Consider the following 17,593-nt stretch of genomic DNA (forward strand, 5'->3'; position numbering starts at 1 on the left):
GGTAGAATTATTTATTTTGTTCTGTAAGATATATATTACAGAAGGCTAAAAGTTAAGTTTCTCCTCCCAGTTTTCCTATCAATCTTTTACTCTTCCCCATCTCTGAAAATAGGAGTCAATGGTAGTATTAAATAGATATTTATGGAAGAGTGTTGTTCATAAGCTCTTCCTTATCATGTGAATGTTATTGTCTTTGCTTGTTTGTATGTGTGTTACTTTATACATCAAAAATTTTATATTGTTGCAATTGTGAAACGTCTGTTATTTTCCCATTTATACTGTGTGGCACAAAACATTCTACCTGCCTTCCCAGTTTCTTCTTAAACTTTGTAATATAATTTGTAAGACATTTAGGGACTTCAGCTTATATTTATCTTACTTTTGTGTATAATGTTATAGTAATTATTTCATGACCTCTTCAATACAAAGTAATCTCATTAGCATAATTTCATTGGGATTGAAGCTTTGTCCTAATGTGGTAGTATATCTTTTTTCAACTCATATTAACCACAGTTTCTTGATTGACAAGATGTGTATTAAACAAACAAGCACATGATCTTGGGGTTCTGCTAGTCCTGATGCAAATGACTGCAGTAATGTTTTGATGTTATACTAAATGCAGAGGATACAATTCCTTCCAGATATTAAATATTGCCTGTGCCAGATGCAACTTGTTTTTGTGACCTTCACTTTTAAGATGCAGTCTGCAGTGGTTGTTATTTATTTTTGTCGATTTGATTAGCCATTGCTGTTGACAGTGATATTCCTTCAGAATTCAGATCATTCTCAAAATCGCTCTGCATTTGCATCTTCTGTTGGGAAACTTGTGTATCACAAACACTACAGGAAGCTGACAAGCAGTCCAGACAGTTGTGAACTCTACTTCAGGAAACAGGATGTTTGGTGACTGTGAAGACAAATTAGAACAGACAGAAAGTCATCTCTTCAGTTCTGACAATTGTCAGAGATATCTCATTGTCCAGAAACACATTGTTCACATATGTTTAAGAATTACCACTTTCCTATGTTTTTTTGTTTAGAGAAATCAAGCAATAGAATGAATAGAGGATCCGCTACTAGCTGGGCATGAGAAGCTCTTGCCTGTAATCCTATTTATGTGGGAAGATGATAGTGGGAGGACTACAGATCAAGATCAGCTTAGAGGTATGTGTGAGACCTCTTCTCAACCAATAGATCTGACATCCTTCCTACAATGTGAAGTCTAAAGTAAGTAGATCACAGTCTAGGTGCCTACCTGGTTAGGAAGCGTGATACTATCTAAAAACAGCTGTGTGTTTGTGTGTGTGGGGGTGGTTAATGTGGTCAAAGTACTTTGCATTCATTTATGAAAGAACAATACAATCTGTTAAGATTGTTTTGGAAAGGGGGAATAGGGACAAGGGCTAGTGATGGAGGGGGAAAATAATCAAGATATGTTCTAAGAGGTAAAGACATGTTAATGTCTAAATGAATAAAATTCCATTCTGAAAAAAAAGCAGTGTAAGAAAACCTGTATATTTGAAGGAATATGACAGAATCTAGATTTCCAAGACACAGCATACATTGTTTCATATATTAACAATAAGGAAAATATGAAATATATTATGAGAAAAAATGATATGATGAGAACAAACTCAGGACAATTCCAGTATTAGATTAGCAATGAATGGCCTTTAAAACAACTATTAGAACTGGTGGCATAAAATATAATATGTCCACAGTGAATGAAAAGGTAAAAAATAACACTCAAGACAAACAAACCATAAAAAATAAAATTCTAGAATTAATAAGTAATTGAAATAACACTTCTATTGGATGGGTTTATTATGATAAAATAGTAAAACATCAGTAATCTTGAAGATAGATAAACAGAAATTTTCCTATCTAGCATAAAGAAAGAAGAGACTGAAGAATAAAATAAAGTATAATTCCAGATTCACAAGGATTTGTGAAGACCTGTCAAATAGTCTTATATATAAGCAACTATAGGTGCAAGGAGGTAGAAATTTTATCTTTAAAAATTGATCACTGGGTGCTGGTGGCTCACATCTATAATCCTAGCTACTCAGGAGGCTGAGATCTGAGGATCGTGGTTCAAAGCCAGCCCGGGCAGCAAAGTACATGAGACTCTTATCTCCAATAAACTACCAGAAAACTGGAAGTGGTGCTGTGGCTCAAGTGGTAGAGCACTGGCCTTGAGCTGAAGAGCTGAGGGACAGAGCCCAGGCCCAGAGTTCAAGCCACACAACCCACAAAAAATGATAATTATTCCTAAATTTTATCCTTAGCATAAATATAGCAATTCATAAAGCTCAGTAAAATCTAAAGAAGATAAATACAAAGAAAACATGTAGGCATATATAGAAACCAGAGACAAGGAATATCTAAAAATCCATGAGAAAACAGAGATAAACTGTACTACAAACAAGGAGACAGCCATTTAATGGCAGCTGACTTCTCATAAGAAACTATGGAAACTGGAAAACACTGAAACGTATTTTCAAAATGCTAAAAGGAAAACATAAAAGCAAACTAAAGTCTGCCAGCTCAGAATCATATACTTAATAAATACCCAATGAATTTTCAATTAAAAATTGAAGATGGTTTTTGATAAAGAAAAGCTAAGATAACTAGATGTCATCAGAGTCAGCCAAGAGCTTTGAAGTCAGACCCTAGGTATAATACGTTACATAGAGTCAAGTAAATGATATTGGAGGGAAGTCAGATCTTCTGAAACAAATGGCAAATATTATATTTATAAACTATAAATGTGTTTGGAAATATAAAATGGCAGTTCTTCTCACTTTTCTTTTGGTGGTATGTAGAATTTGAGCTCAAGGCCTTGCCCTGTTAGATAAGGTCTCTACCACTTGAGCCACATCCCCAACTCTTTTTATTTTAGTGAATTTTCAGAATGCGTGCTATGCGTTTTTTCATATGGCTGGCCTTGGACCATAATCCACTTACTTATGCAGCTAGCATTAGGAATTTGGGTAAAAGCATATTCCTAAAGGTGTGAACCTAATCTAGCAGGGTCAGCATCTCTTACAACTATGCAGATTCTCAGGCCTCCACCTCAGATCTAATAGATCAGAAACCAGGATTAGGACAAGCTGTAGGTGTGTTAAAGGCCTCAAGGCAATTCTGATGCTTACTAATGTTGAGGATCTAGTGTTAGGATTAGGAGTTTCTGCATTCAACATTGTTATTATCTGAGTGTATACAGTAAAACTGTGTTTGCACACAACAAAATCCAAAAGCTGTTAGAGACTGATTTCAGAAGAGGAGGAACTAGAGCGAGAGGTGGAGGAGAAAAAGGAGGAGGAAGAGTAATAAAAGAAAGATCTGGAAGAAAAAAAAAAGGAAAGAAAAGTGAGAAAATAAAATACAAGGGAAGGAAAGAAAAAGAGATTTTTTAAAAAACGCCCTAAAAAAAACTCTAAATTATTTCCATAATGGAAGAAAAACAGAAACCAACAGCTCTCAGGAAGAGTAGCTGAGGAAATAGAATCTCACAGAAAATATTTTAAAATTGATGCTTCCTCAGTTGCCTTCCATCCCAGTGTGATTTTTCAGCAGCCAGAAGGCTGAAACACAAGTCGCCAGTGAGGCAGGGAGATAGAGCTGGTATCAGGGCTAGAACACCATCTCCCACCGTGAGGCGGGAAGAAGAGGAGTTGACGATGTGACTGACAACTCAGAATATCAATACCTTGGGACAGTTCCAGTGGGATCAGTAGCCCAGCCGGCAACGTGGTCCACTTGAATTGTGGGGAGGCAGTGTGACACAGTGGAAGGGATATGGACTTTGACATTAGACATGTCTGGATCTGAATCTCAACTACGCTCTTTTTAAGCATTGGTATCTTGGAGAGATTACTTAACCTACGTGAGCAACAGTTGCAAAATAAGCTGAGTAGACATGAGGATTAGAGAAAATGTAAACAAAGCATAGGGAACACAGTAGGTAGTAACATACATTAAGTGCTATTAACAATCTTTGAATCATTGACTATTGTTTATTTGATTTCCCACAGATTTGAGGAGGGCTCCTTGGATACCGTTTGTATACTTTCTCAGTATTACCCAATAGTGCCTTAGGGTATTCATTGGAGCAGGTTAATACCCTTCCTAATATGTCCTATACTTCCAGAGATTAAATTTCAGCTGTAGAGGATTTATCGGAAGAAGGGAGAGAGCAGCCTTTGAAATAGGGCCATTAGGAGCCTGCCTATCCTCCAAGTTCCAGGAAGGGGAATGAGTCACCATGTTCCTGCCAACATGCATGTCTAAAATAAAAAGCTTGGTAAAGTATCTGCCTTCTCCTGCTTTATTCTCTGTGGCCTTAACCAGATACCCTAGGAGTGGCTTCTGAAATACTAAAAAAAAAAAAAGCAAAGGTTGAATGACCTAATTCAGGCATGGTGCTTCATGTAGGAAACATGTATGGGCCTCTCCATCTGACACACACATTCACAGCCCTAGAGCAATCAGCAGGGATTTTGAAACAGGTCTTTGTGGAAATAAATCCAAGGCCCAACACCTTCTCATTACATAATGTGAGGTGAAGGAAACAAAGCCCATGTGGACGGGTGTGCCTGGATATGCAAGCCAGAAAGATATAGACAAGATACAAGGGCCCTTCCCTACCTTTACTAAGCAGAAAAGCTAAGTCAAAGCAACTTCTTTGCCATGGATGGCAAGAATGGTCTCCTCTGAGAAGGGAAGGCAAGCTTAACATCTCTGAGCACCCGTGTTAGAAAATGGACTGGCTTCTTTGGGGAAAGGTTATTTCTCTCTGCATACTGGCTCCCAAATTCTGAACTGAGTATGAGGAGGTAGCAAGTCTCAAACCATGGAAGAAGAAATGGAAGCTCAAATTAAGTGAAGCCAAATTGCTGTTTAACAGCAGTGGCCAGCTCATCCTCGCTGAGATTTATACAAATGGAAGTCCATATTCCCGCTCAGCACCTTGCTGCTGGACATGGCCAGAGTTCCATTCCAGAAAATCATTGTGAAATGAGAGTCAGATCATCATTGGTTTGATAGGCTCTTAGAACCCATCAGACACATATCCTTCTGTTACATAGAATTAGAGTAGAAAAAGTTGTACACCATCCCTAGTAGCCAAAAAATAGGAGTTATATGTTTAATACAAAAAGAAAAGTATTAGGTCTCCCTGAAAATAAGCATAACAAGTTGTTTTTGTTTTGTTTTGTTTTTGTTTGTTTTTGTTTTTGTTTTTTACTGTACCATTCAAACCCTTTAAAGCAAAACGTCAGTCTCAACTGTGAAAAAAAAGTCACTACCGTCTGAAGCCCAGCGGGGCAGTGTTGATTAAATGTGGAGCATTAGTGGACAGTCTATGTTTTTATATAGTTCATTTTGCTGCAACTGTGCATTCACTTATTTACTTACACTTATTAAATACTCATCAATACATTATTATATGTCAGGTATTATGCTCATGGCTTGGCAATGCTCATGTGACACTGCAGAGACAATTCAGACTTAGAATTGTACATAGGAGCTCCTCATCTAACAGTGAGAACAGCAAGACTCTTCCATGATACAGAAGAAGGGTATAGAGAGATACACCTCAAGAACAGAGTGTTCAGTGTGGCTGTCCTAGAGTGGAGATCCAATGATGCTAAGAATTGGGGATGGTGCTAGAGTCAAAGATGGTAGGCAGGATGGATGGACAGATAGATGGATGGCTGGGTGGGCAGCTGCTGAGAATGGGATAGGACAAGACAAGGTGTAGCAGGGCCTGCAGTGGAGGAGTCATTAGGTTCAAAGAGGCATGAAAGAGTCTTTCTTTCTGTGTCCTTGATCTGTACCCTTTTAATTCTCTCCTCCTATCCAAATTTTGCTTATGTCTGAATCTATAATTTAGATCTCAGCTTCTTAGAGCTACCCCTCTCCCTGCCCTCCTCTCTATCTCTGTCTCTGTCTCTCTCTCTGATCATTTTAGGCCACAATGATCTGTTTTCTGAGAATCAGAATTGGGAGTCCCTGCCTGGCCTTAATCCAGACTTATTGAATCAGAATGGATTACAAGTGGGCATTAAACACCTTTATTGTCCTGGCATCTTTTGGTAGGCCAGTTTGGATCAGCTTTTGGAAATGGTTCCTTTGGACCTCAACTCTGGTCACAAGATTACTCATCACCTTGTAATACTCTCATTGCAATGAATCTTTGAAGAGTAGAACCCTGCCCTTCTGTTCATGATGGAGATTTATGGGGTATTTGATATTTGCCGGGCATTGTGGGAGGTGCTGGCAATACAGGAATGAGTAAACCCTAGCATCTATCTCAAACCGATCTCATGCGATTGCTGCAGGGCAGAAGACTGGGCAATGACTCAGGGAGGCAGCTGGAGGTGGGATGAAGTAGCATGCTCAGCTGATCTTAAAAGGCCCTGAAGTTTTTATATATGCGCAGTCAGCCAGGCAAACAGGTTGGACCAGGTTGAGAAAGCTGCCTATCATTTGCTTGCCTTACTTTACCCTTTTCTGTTCATGCACGAATCACTCTCCACTTCAAGGTGGTTCCTTTGTACTTCACATTAGCCGTTTTTTGTGGTGTTGTTTTTTTTTTTTTTTACTTGCATCAAAGCCTCATCAGGGAGGACCAATCAATGTGTTCTCTGAAGTTGTTACCCTCCAAGGAGTCCTTGTGTCAACAGCAGTGTCAACACTGACAAATTATTTTTCAACCACATATTAAGTACTATTATAGTCTAGCTATTTTCTCCCTTTTTATTGGCTCAGAATGCTGTCTTAAGATAAGCTCTCATACTTTACCCTCTTGTCTATCCATTTTTCCATTTCTGCAATGCCTGCTTTGACATGGTACTGATCTTGGTACACCTAGAGATGTTCTCACCATCATCTGCCTTGCCTTCATCTACTGCCAGAGAGTAAGTGTTTTCAACATTGCACTTACTCTGTATATTATTTTCCCTCTGCTCCAAAACCAACCAACTATCCAACAACAATGACCACAAACTACTACAATCTTGGCTTACAGCAACACAAATTTATTATCGTGTGGGTCTGGAGGTCCAAAGTCCTGAATGGGGTGGATGGGTGAAGGTAACACAGAAAGAAGGCAGTATGCTTACTGAAAACTCTAAGGGAAGAATCAATTTTCTTACCTTCTCCAACTTGTAGACATCTCCTTCCTTGGCTCCTGCCCCCTTCTTACATCAAAGCCAGCTTTGTGTCATTATCTCTCAACTCTGACATCCTGCGTCCATCTTTTAAGGGTTCTTGATTACATCAGGCTCACAAGAATAACCCAGGATAATCTTTCTATCTCAAGATCCCTAACTTGTTCTCACCTGCAAGTCTCTCTTGCCATGTGAGGTAAAATACTCACGGGTGCCGGGGGAGTTCTGATGTGGACATCTTTGAGGTAGCAATAATTACACTCTTTCCTGAGCAGTGGGAGGCATGATTGTTTCTAGGCTCTTTCTATCACTCACTGAGTAACTTTTCATCTAAGCACCAAAAGAAGGCAGCATCTTTCCCTTAAATGCTGTTTCTTTACCAGAGTGCAGTTGAATTCACTGAATTCAAGCATCCATAAATAGCTTTCATTATCTTCACCAATGAAATGTTCCCAGTAATGTTAACTCTGCCCCAAACGTCATCTTTCTTTGGTTATTAAGTTAGTTTCTGGGGTCAAGCCCCCTTCCTGAATACAGTATGGTGAGTCTGCTCCTTCCTCTCCTCTTCCTCATGCTCACTGAGTGCTGGGCCACCAATCTTATCTATACCCTCAAGCAGTGATCACTCCTTGACCTTCCCTACTCCATGAGCCAGTTGATCCTATGCTTCATCTTTTTCAGATCCTCCCTCAGATTTCATCCTTCATCTTTTAAATCAATTTTGCTTGCTCTTTTCCTTCCGTTTAACATCCTCCACTCTATCCATATGTGAATCTCTCCTGCCTTTTCTGTTCCTGTCCCCCATATTCTGACAAAGAAAGACATAATTGAGTGGATGGGCCCTGCTTATCAACTTAAGATTACAACTTTGTTTCTTGATATGATTAATTTCTCCTATCACTTCTATTTCCTTCACACTTCAATATTCTCACACCTTGAGCATCCTTCTAGATCCAGACTCTCTTCTCCCTGGACCAGTGCCTATACTCACTGGCTCCAGCTATAATCAATGTCTAGCTCCTGTTAATCCTAAGAGTATTTGTCTGTACTTCTCCTGAAGTATCTAAATATTTTCTCTGCAAGCTTGTTTTTACAGAGCTCTTCTTCACAAGGTTATAAGCAATTAAAATCATATTTTATTTTTAAAACTTTTATTTTTGTTAATCCCCTAGACACCAACCTTACTTACTCCTAAAGTATAAATCTACCAAATACATGCATAATGAATGACTATAAATCAGAAAAGTTTTCTTCAGTGACGCCACTATGACAAGTTGAAAATTCACTCTACTGGGCCAACATTCTCTTTCACCAAAACACCTTTCCCCAACTGGAGAATTTGCATGCCAATTACAAGAAGAGGTTCCAACCACTGGTAGTGACAAGCTTTCTTTCTGAGACTTGCAAATTCCTGTTCTCGAAAATAAGACATAAAAGAAGTGCACCTGAGGTCTATGGGTATGTGGGAGATACATAAATCTTTTCAAAAACAAGCTCTTGACAGTGAAATTTCATCTTCTTTCTCCCTCAACAAAGTACAATGATAGTCACATTCCCCAAATTATTTTGCATCTTCATATTCATGATATTCCAAGCTTTCTTGGCAGAGCCTGAAGAAAGGTAGCAATAAAATTGAGGGGAGGGGAGGGAGAAAGGAGGGCATGAGAGTTTGAGAAGGAACTGCTTCCAAACTAAAGGTTCAGAAAATGAAACATCCCTTCCAGAAATGAAGCTCCATGCAGTTTTTGACAACAGTTCAAAGCTGTCACGCTTCTTTAATTCCTCTATGCGTCATCAGAGAAAGGTTTCAGTATTCCCACCGAAACCAGAGGTACTTCAAATTTATGTGATCCACACCCTGGAAACAAGGCACTAACATGTCCTGCTGGAGGCACTGAAAAGCTTACCATCTCCCTTTCAAAAAGGAAGAGTTTCCTGTAAAAGAAATGGAGCCAATCACGGGTGGACTGGGTCCAGGTTATTACAGGCTCTCACATGGCTCAGGCAAGGCTGGGCTGAAAACCAGTTTCTGCTTCTTTTTCTTGGTTTCATTCTTCCTTTTTCTGATGCAGGCCTTGCTGTTGGCTTTGCCAACTTCAGTGGTTGAGAAGAGCATTCAAAGTGTTTGGGATTCAGCCAATTACTCAGGTCTTATCTAACGCCCTCCCCCCCACCCCTACACACAACACACACACACACACACACACACACACACACACACACACACACACACACACACACACACACACACACACACACACACACACACACACACAATGAATCAGCTTTGTGAGTACCCTGGGAACCCAGAGATGATGGGAGATGATCCTCCCAAGCAATGCTGCTGAGCTCTTGAACAATGCAATCACTGAGAACTAATGAAGCCACAAGAATAATTCACCTGCCTTGTCTACAGACCAGCTGGACACCAAGGGCATCGCTACAGAAGTAGATTCATTAGGAACGATGCAACATCTTTTTCTTGTCAAGGCTCATCCTTTTTGGATGGTATGGATAAGACTGATTTCCTGAAGGTCTGTGGAATACAATAGTAAGAGGAAAAATCAAGTGAATTTTCCCACAGGAACAATTCCTAACCAGGAATTGTTCACCTTGGAAAGTCTTTAACAGATAGGTTGTTCCTTGGCTTCAGGGCACAAACTAATCATATGTGCCCTCCTAAGAAAGACTTGCTTCCTCATCTTGATTTGAGATAGAGAGCATCCCATTATTATAGGGCACATGCTCAAGGTTTAGGGAGAAGAAAAGATGAGGCCAGCAGCTAACCTAGAAATAGTTTTGCATTTTAATTGTTGCTTGTTACCTGGGCCTACTGATTTAAACTTTGTGCGTATCGACTTCTCAAGGAAATCAGCACCATGTAAATTATTTCTATTTTTATGGCTGTTTATTTTCTTTAGGTCGTTGTACAAAGGAGTTTGCATTCCACAGAGCAGTTTATGAACACAGTGCCTCTTGATCACTGTCACCCTTTCCCACATGCTCACCTATCTTCCCACCTTTCCCCTTCCCTCACTTTTCTTAATTTTTAGGTTATGTATTGATTTTCTTTGGCCATTTAAGAAAGTAATTTATATATTCAGTACATCTTGATCTGTCTCATCCTTTTCACCTTTTCACCACCCCCTTACACTAGCCCCTTCCCTTGTTTGTCTCAGTTCTGTGGCATATACAATGCATTCTTGCTTGCACTCTAGTCATTTTCCCATTCGTTCTTCTACCCCTCTCCTCTTCACCCATGCCTTTGCAAGAAGTATAATAGAATCTATAGAGAATGAAAATAGTATAATTCTTTAGAGACACGAAGTAAATTATTTCTTGTATTCAAAAATTTCCAAGAACTATTTTTCATTAGGCTTTACATAAATAAGCCTGGAGGGTAGGTAGATAGATAAATAAGAAGTCAGAGAAACAGGTGGTAGACAGATAACAGATAGGCAAATAGTTATGTAAAATTTTAATATAGACTTGTTAATACATTAATGTTCATTTGATCAGATAAAATAGATATGTAGAGAATCCTATATTTAGCATAGTCATTGGTATGTGTAGACTTTTCAATACAAGATTATTAAAGTGTGTATTTACTATTTCCACATATCCTTTCTGTAGCATATATGTTTTTCTATATTCTATCGCATATATTTTGCTTTGTATTGCTCTCTATGCATATGCTATCAAAAGACTAAATATGCTGTAGAGTATAAATACACAGTGTCTATATATGTATATATACACACTGATTTTTTTCTCATATAAAACCAATTTTGTTTACAGTATACCATGTTCCTTTGTATTCTGTTGTGTGTAGTCATTCTTTCACGTCACTGAATTTGCCATGGGGATTGCTATACTAACCTCCTTCCCAGCCCTTCCTAGCCTAGTTCCCTTCTGTTTGCCCTTCAAATCTCAGCTTGAAGACCACATGTCCACCAATGCCTGTGGCATCTGGTACACATCCTGCTTACCAAACAGACAACCCAAGTCCAAGTTTCTTCTCACACTCAGTAATGTGACTACCTTTCTTTCTCTCGGGACACTCATTTTAAATTTCATAGTTGGAAATTGAATCGTTTGTTTAATATTCCTCTTTGTCTTCCTCACCGTTCAGAAAACACCATGAAGGCAGGTACAGGAAGTGTGATATGTGCATGCCTTTGTGTGTGTGTGTGTGTGTGTGTGTGTGTGTGTGTGTGTGTGTGTGTGTTTATGTGTGTGTGACCTCTTGTACCCAAAGGAGTTCACATTAGCTGAGGGAATACTCAAGAACAGCTAGCAGCAAAAACCGTTTTGTATAATGAGTAAATGGTCAAGAAAAAGTCCTTTAATCCATTCAAGCGTTGACAGGCAAGGAAACAGGCAGTTCAGAGAATTAAAGGCAAAAGTGTGCGCTTGCCAAAAGTCTCAGAGCTGAAAGAACTAGAGGCTGGGTTAGGGGAGAGCCATCCTCCCTGCTTCCTGTCCCAAGGGATGAAACTAAGCACAAGATGCCATGTAGATGGCACAAATCCATGACCCGCACACCAATGCTTGTGCAAAGCTTGAGGTTGGCCCTCAAGATTGATTCCATTCTCATGGCTTCCCTTCATGTTTATCTTCCAACAACTAAAGCACCAATGTCAAGTCAGGAAAGCTGCTCTGCACAATGTGCTCATGCGGCCAGGCTCTAGAAGGAAAGGGCCTGCTTGGAGCACTGTACGCAGGTTCTACCCTCCATGGTGTGAGAATAGAAGGATGTGTGTATGGTTCTGTGCCTTCAGTTTTCTATGAAACAGAGATGCTTACAAAACCAGTTCTCTAGGACTATGGTGAGAACCAAATACACCAACTTAAATATTAATGGCTCCATTTATATCTTGGCACATAGTTCTCACTATTTTACTTGGGTGCAATTATTATTCACTGGATTAAGAATGTAAAGGGAGAAAGATAGGAACTGGTGTGCATTGCACACCTGCTCTGTGCTCTAACCTCCAAACCAGACCTAAGTCAATCCTCACATACTTTTCACAAAGTTCTCAGAAATTTAACTGCAGGGTCATTACAAACTGTCAATTTTATCAAAGAGGAGTTCTGGTAGCTCATTCTCCTACTTTGAGAATGTTGCTTCTTGAAGGGACAGAAATAGATTTTGTCTTGCTGAAACTGCTTCTTAGAGAATTTATAGCTAAACAAAAGTCCACACAGCCTATTAAAACAATATGGTATCCATGGTAACTGTCTATTTTTTTAATGCGGTGGCTATCTTTCTGATTTCCTCCACTCAGGAACTCCAAGAACATTAAGGCTTAAATCATTCCTGTAGAGAAGAAAGAGCCCAAGGCTTAACATCAACAAGGCCTGATATCTTTGAGACCTGAAAGCAGCCTTGGCAGTTCCCGAACTCAGTTGCCTCCTTTCAGAAATAAAGATGAGAAAAAGGAAACAGTTAGCCAACATCTCCCCAGCCCACTCACCCGCAACTAGTAACCGTTATTGGACTCTGCATCAATGAGATGGACTTTTGCTTTGGGATTCTAAGTTGTCAGATCATTCAGTGTGTTCCTTCCTATGCCTTAACTCCAGAGTCATTAGGTTCTTAGCATTATGTTCTCCATGGTCGGCCATGCTGTTGCAAATGACAAGACTGCCTGTTTAAAGGCCGAATAATAGTCCATTGTTCACGTACCCATTTTCTTCATTAGTCCATCTGTTAAAGGACACATAGGTTGATTCTATGTCTTGGTGGTGTTGAGTAATGCTGCCATGAACATGAAGTATAAAAGCATCGCATTGTTCTCCTTATTAAGTATTGTTTTGTCAGTTAGTTCCTAGTAAAATAGATTTTTTAACCCAGAAATCATGCTAAAATATTCATCTCTCTTGTAATTAATGCTGTATCTCTCAAAACATGGTCAGGTCACAAGAATTTTTGAAAGTGAGGACATGGATCTAATTTGATAATGCTTTCCTACTTGATATGTTTTCAGGACAAAGCTTGAGAGATCACAACATGGTTAAGTAATGCAATGAATTACCAAACCATTTTCTGACCTGATTAAACATTTATTCAAATGGAAAGCAGGGCTTAGTCCCCAATTCTTCCCACCTTCATTCTCTTTCCTGTCCTCCCCTCCTCCTCTTCTCTTTCTTGCTCTCTTAAGCCATTAATCTTCTATCCACTTTTTCTCTTTTCCCTACTAGTGTGAAAATACATTGTCTGAAGAGGACCTGTACCCTTCCAGTCTTTTGTTAACTAACAATAGGTGTCAATATACTGCTAAATGAGTGGACAGACACATGTACAAATCACAAGGGTTATTAGCTATGGCAGCATTTTTTCCTTTGTCTAGCACAAATCTTGTCCCAGTTGAATATTTTTCTTCTGTTAAGTCTAGTAAGTGTTTCTGCATGTGCCAATTCACTCCTCCTCATCTTCTGAAGCACAGAGGCAAGACCCCACTCTCCAAATGCCCAAACCTAGACAGATAACTGACATAAAGTTGGGAGAATTGTGATGTTTGTACAATATCTACCAGGAAGGAAAAGAGTCAGGTTTTTACATATATTTACATGCTCAAGCTCTCACCTGATGCCCTACATACCCAGGGACTTAAGATTTCAAGAGAACATAGAGTGAACACCCATTCTCCTTCCACTAGCAGTATGGTCCAAGAAAGAGTACATAACAAACTTCTACCCCTGAATGTTTTGATTCAAATTGGAGAACTTTTGGGAAATGCCTAGAGCACAGTAATTGCTTGGTAAACATCACATCTTTTTACCATCATCACTTTTTGGGGCTAGCTCCTGCAAGCATTATCAGCAAATATACTTGGCTGTCCTCACCAGAAATATCTTGGCTGAGGGCAAACGTGGAGCCCTGCCTTCTGATCTGCATTCCACTAACATCTGGAGTTGTTGTGGGCTGACTTAAACTGAAAACGAGAACTGATATGGGTCCAGTTTTCTCAGGATGTGTTCCTTACCTGAATCAGATCCTTGAGTGACTGTTAAAAAGACAGATTCCTAGCCCCATCCTATCCACTCTGAATTCTGAAGCAAGGATCTTGGAAATTTTTAGTTTTAGTAGGAACCCCCAGGTGAAACTGACACACAAGTTTGAGAATCAGTGCTTTACCTGTACATGAGCAAGATGTCAGTTTTAACACTATACAAAAATCTGGAGACCTTTAAAAATTCTTGAAGCTCAAATTCCTCTCCTGAAAAATTCAATAAGAACGTCTGAGGTGAATGGAGATCTTATGGGAGTTAGGGTAAATGGAAAATAAAAAAGGAGAATATCAACCAACGAAATTTTCCTCACCCCTCATATATCCATTAACATGTAAAGGTATCTTCCATTAGGGAAAGAAAATTAAAGTCAGAAATTACGCAGATGTATATTTTGAATTTTTTCCCCAAATCAGGAGTATGATGTGAGCTATCCATGACTTCTTCTAAGGATAACTTTCCTCTGTTTCTGTGTGAGATTCACTGAGGGCAGAAAGTCAGAGTGAACTGAAGCTTAAGTTTATTTTCTCATGCTATCTACTAGCAAAGATGCTGGTCACTCATGACCAATGCTTGTTGCTGTGCAGAGGTTCCCCTACTTCACATTTAAACAGCCTGCATTATTAATTATTATACTAACATTTTTTCAACTGTCAAATGCTTGGAAATAATTTAATATCCTCCCCCTCTCTAGGCAATACATTTATTGATATTCATGAAGTGAACTCCTCCAGCAGTGTCTAGACAGAATGTCAATAGGGTCTGCTGAGGGAGACACTTTCCACAGAAGGAGGATATTAATAATGGAATTGAGAAATTATTTTTAATTTGGTTTAATAAAGGATTAGGTAGGACAAGACCATTGTGCCCCCTTAATGGTCTGATGCATAAAGAAATGTAACCTGGCTAAATCGTTTTGAATATCAAAGATGAGAAATGGTCAACTTAACATAATTCCGTTTTAGCTGATATTTTCATAATTTTACAGGTCCAAATCTAGGCTTCATCATGACACTGAAGAATTACTTGCTTGTGTAAAAGGGATGGTGAATTTTCGAGTGTAGGCTCCAACTTTTGGAGACCTAAATTATGGAAAAATAAACAATGAGATTCTAGTAGACAACCTTGACAGTAGTCTCTTTCTCAAAGAAGAGACTAGAGGGTTGTGTCTCAAAAAGCAGTGCTGTTTCACCTCTACAATCTCACAGACACATCCTCATCACAACTCATGCCACAAGCATTCTGCTATGCGCTTTCCAAAGCTAGCCCACATCAAGTCCCAGGAAAGACACTTGCGCTGTTTTATCACTGGTTTGTTGTAACCTCTGGTTCAGAGTTCAGTTCATCACATTCCTTAGAATGTAATACTCTTTATTATTTATGTGTTCAAGTTCTCCTCCCCTTCATTCAATGCAGTTATGTATCTCCATATATACCTTATTTCTGTGCTCTCCCCATCACACAATTGATTCTTTTTTTTTTTGGTCAGTGGTGGGACTTGAACTCTGGGCCTGAATGCTGTCCCTGCACTCTTCAGCTCAAGGCGAGCACTCTACCACTTGAGCCACCACTTCTGGTTTTCTAGTGGTTTATTGGAGATAATAGTCTCACAGACTTTCCTTCCCCGGGCTGGCTTTGAACCATGATCCTCGGAACTCAGCCTCCTGAGTAGCTAGGATTACAGGCGTGAGCCACTGGCGCCCGGCACAATAGATTCTTTTTTTTTTTTATTCTTTCATGGCAATTTTGTATGTGTGTATGAATGCGTATGTGTCTGCATAATTCAAATGTGCTAATAGTTTGATCATATGTACATATATGTGTGTGACTATATGCATGTTTTGGGAGCCCTGCATGTGTTTTCCTTGTTTATGTTTTAGATCTAACTTCCAGAGATGAGAGAAAACATGGCTTAATTCACCGTATATGATTTTTTCCAGGTCCATCTACCTCCATGGAAATGACATAATTTTTTTTGATGGATGAATAAAATTTTATTAAATGTGCGTGTATGTATATATGAATGAGAGAGAAAAAAAAGAAAGAGGGAGTATACCCAAAATAAACAAGGAAATAAATGTAAGGACAAGGGGTAATACATCAATGTGAAGTGCTACAGCTATTCTTGCTATTTCATCCCCATCTATGTGTTCTGGTCCACTAATTTTTTTCTGGGGATCTCCAACACAATTTCTCAGAAGAGGAAGTGAGGCTCAGAAAGTAAAGCCAACTGGGCTGGGCGCTGGTGGCTCAGGCCTGTAATCCTAGCTACTCAGGAGGCTGAGATCTGAGGATGGTGATTCAAAGCCAGCCCAGGCAGGAGAGACCGTGAGACTCTTATCTCCAATAAACCACTCAGAAAACCAGAAGTGGTACTGTGGCTCAAGTGGTAGAGCGCTAGCTTTGAGCTGAAGAACTCAGTGACAGCACAGAGTTCAAGCCCCATGACCAACAAAAAAGAAAAAAGAAAAGTAAAGCCAACTGTTAGACACAGCATCAAATGGATATTGAGTTCCGGAAGTGGTTTCCACCTCACTTCTCTTCCATAGAAGCGCTATTGACAAGTTTCTTAAACTGTTATAGGGTTTAATTTTTTCCAAAACTATGTGAAGTCCAGCAAGGATAGGAAACTTATCCAGGGACACTCAGTTGATTAGCAGCATAGCCTGGGTCTACAAAAGGTCTGAACTTATGCATTTTTATTTCTCATGACCTGCCACAATGATGCTACAATGATCTCTTTTAAGTAGATCACTGATTAAACTCCATTCTTGGTATGTTATTTTTATTTAGTGGTTCCAGTCATGGGGAGGGTGTTAGACACTTTTTCTTAATAAACAGCGAATTGTGGGGATAAATAGCCTTGTGGAAAGATCTAATGTGATTTGTCTGTTTCAATAACCCCATGACCAGTGCTTTGGTTAGTCTTATCTGAATCGCAGGAGCCAAGGAAGGTTATATGGGCAAAGTCTCTTTTCTGGGTAGATGCCTGCCAAAGTCTCATGCTGGAAAGATGACAGGGCTATTGCATTCTTTCACCAAGGCTGACATGATACAATAGTTCTGGTGACAGGAGGTCTTCCTTTCCCTAGTTGCCCTTGGACACTTCATAGCTGCATCTATGGGGTTATGTAAAACTCCTTGTATTCCTTGGCTGGTGGCCCTGGGAACTTGACTCTATTATCCTTGTGTTCAACACTGAAGCAGAGTACATGAAGAGCTAATTCTTCTGAAGTACTTCCGAAAGTTTTAGGTCAACGTACTTGGACTCTATTAAGTTTATTATGCTTCAGTTAAACGCAAGGTAAGGAAAATACATTTGCATATTTTATTCATTTATTTATTGTTTTGTAAAAGTGGTGTACAGAGGGGTTACAATTACATGAGTCATGAGTGCATTTCCT

General features: G+C 39.4%; 1 long non-coding RNA gene across 2 annotated transcripts in view; it reads right to left on the reverse strand.

Annotated features, from left to right (window-relative positions):
- Nucleotides 1–17,593, reverse strand: part of LOC138806336 (uncharacterized) — a 63,410-nt gene that overhangs the window by 26,281 nt on the left and 19,536 nt on the right. The window contains exon 3 of one of the 2 annotated variants that reach the window (XR_011365799.1): nt 866–907. The exons of the other annotated variant lie outside the window; for it this stretch is intronic. This is a non-coding gene — a long non-coding RNA (uncharacterized lncRNA). Of the gene's footprint in view, nt 1–865; nt 908–17,593 lie in introns of those variants that run through there. 2 annotated transcript variants of the gene reach the window in all.

The sequence above is a fragment of the Dipodomys merriami genome, unplaced genomic scaffold, assembly GCF_024711535.1.
Source record: "Dipodomys merriami isolate MVZ:Mamm:240054 unplaced genomic scaffold, mDipMer1.0.p SCAF_4, whole genome shotgun sequence".
Taxonomy (NCBI): Eukaryota; Metazoa; Chordata; class Mammalia; order Rodentia; family Heteromyidae; genus Dipodomys; species Dipodomys merriami.